Raw genomic sequence first — 2500 nt, 5'->3', positions numbered from 1 at the left:
CAGATGGCCACCGCGCTTCGCACCGGGCCCGCGAGGACCTACTTTGGCCGCAAGGCGCCGCGAGCAGGGGGCGCCGGCGCGCAGCTGCGCCGCCTGCCGCGTCCGTCGGCCGGCGCGCCTGCCACTGGCCGCCCCCACCAGCCGGCTGTAGCGCGTGCGCCCACGCACCGCGCTGCCAGCACGCCGGGCGGCCCCCCCTCACCGGCCGGGGACGGTCCCACCCAGCCACCGCCGCGTATCGCCTCACACCCAGATCCCCTTTCGCGTTCGTGGGCATGGTGGGTCCCCTTTCACGTTCGTGGGCATGGTGGGTATCCCTGAAACAACCGGTTAATAGCTCGACCGATCGTCGCCAACACTGATTCACCTCTAGCGAGAACAACCGCACCACAACGGGTTACCTGTTGTTCATTTGCGTAACGTCACCAGCAAACGTAGACGTCCATCGCCATTTGCAACGAGTATTGCATGCCTGTGTCAGGTGTCACAACACACTACGTCTGCCCACATAGACGCAACAACATGTGCACGCCTCGAGAACACGTGGAAGGTAGCCCCCGTACGTATGCGGTGTCCATTGCGCGAACGACTGTCAGCCGGCCTCTGCAGGATGTCGCAGATGTGGAACGCGGTGCAACATGCTATCACGGTGTGTGAGAAGAGACGACTACGTCCGAATACACGCTCCACTACATCAACAGACTGCTCATGCTGATCGCCATCCAGGGCGTCCGTTCCTCCCACACGTCTGAATGGCGTACCACACTGCAATCCAGCTCTTATAGGGAGACGACACGTAGCTGCGTGCACAATATTTGGACTGTATGGTCTGCCGTTGCTAGGCGCAGTCGTCGTACGGTCACACATGTGCCACGATGTATCATTCAGTACATACGGACCAATGTGCAGTACAGTTTGTGGGTTTTGCGTACATCGGCGGACAGGTGACAGGCCGTACCACAACGTAGGCTGAGTACGTCGGCATGCGAAGGGCATTGAACATGCAAACTTCTCAACGACCAGCTTGCGAAGGCAGGGGGGAAGGGGGGGGGGCATGTACGTCCTGCTGCTATCCACATTACAGTGTATAGCAGGAGCATGTGGAAAGTCAGCAACACCTGCAAGGTGTTTAACATGACGCGATACACAGGGGACCGGGCAGTGCGAATAGCGAACTATATTGCGAGGGTTGCGGTTAGGCAACACTACACTAATTTAACGAGTTGCATAACAATTACAGAGCAGGTTCAGCGACAACGTGCGTCAGGTTAAGGCGCAATATAGGTTAGGTTGAGGCACAATATAGGTTAGGTTAAGGCACAACATGGGTTACGTTAAGGCACAAATTGGGTTACGTTAAGGCACAACATGGGTTACGTTAAGGCACAACATGGGTTACGTTAAGGCACAAATTAGGTTACGTTAAGGCACAAATTAGGTTACGTTAAGGCACAAATTAGGTTACGTTAAGGCACAAATTAGGTTACGTTAAGGCACAAATTAGGTTACGTTAAGGCACAAATTAGGTTACGTTAAGGCACAAATTAGGTTACGTTAAGGCACAAATTAGGTTACGTTAAGGCACAAATTAGGTTACGTTAAGGCACAAATTAGGTTACGTTAAGGCACAAATTAGGTTACGTTAAGGCACAAATTAGGTTACGTTAAGGCACAAATTAGGTTACGTTAAGGCACAAATTAGGTTACGTTAAGGCACAAATTAGGTTACGTTAAGGCACAAATTAGGTTACGTTAAGGCACAAATTAGGTTACGTTAAGGCACAAATTAGGTTACGTTAAGGCACAAATTAGGTTACGTTAAGGCACAAATTAGGTTACGTTAAGGCACAAATTAGGTTACGTTAAGGTACAATATGGGTTAGGTTAAGGTACAATATGGGTTAGGTTAAGGTACAATATGGGTTAGGTTAAGGTACAATATGGGTTAGGTTAAGGTACAATATGGGTTAGGTTAAGGCACAACGTAGGTTAGGTTAAGGCACAACATAGGTTAGGTTAAGGCACAACATAGGTTAGGTTAAGGCACAACATAGGTTAGGTTAAGGCACAACATAGGTTAGGTTAAGGCACAACATAGGTTAGGTTAAGGCACAACATAGGTTAGGTTAAGGCACAACATAGGTTAGGTTAAGGCACAACATAGGTTAGGTTAAGGCACAACATAGGTTAGGTTAAGGCACAACATAGGTTAGGTTAAGGCACAACGTAGGTTAGGTTAAGGCACAACGTAGGTTAGGTTAAGGCACAACGTAGGTTAGGTTAAGGCACAACGTAGGTTAGGTTAAGGCACAACGTAGGTTAGGTTAAGGCACAACGTAGGTTAGGTTAAGGCACAACGTAGGTTAGGTTAAGGCACAACGTAGGTTAGGTTAAGGCACAACGTAGGTTAGGTTAAGGCACAACGTAGGTTAGGTTAAGGCACAACGTAGGTTAGGTTAAGGCACAACGTAGGTTAGGTTAAGGCACAACGTAGGTTAGG

This window comes from Schistocerca serialis, unplaced genomic scaffold (assembly GCF_023864345.2).
Source record: "Schistocerca serialis cubense isolate TAMUIC-IGC-003099 unplaced genomic scaffold, iqSchSeri2.2 HiC_scaffold_997, whole genome shotgun sequence".
In the NCBI taxonomy this organism is placed as follows: Eukaryota; Metazoa; Arthropoda; class Insecta; order Orthoptera; family Acrididae; genus Schistocerca; species Schistocerca serialis.
The sequence above is the reverse complement of the archived record's forward strand: the minus strand, read 5'-3'. Positions refer to the sequence as shown.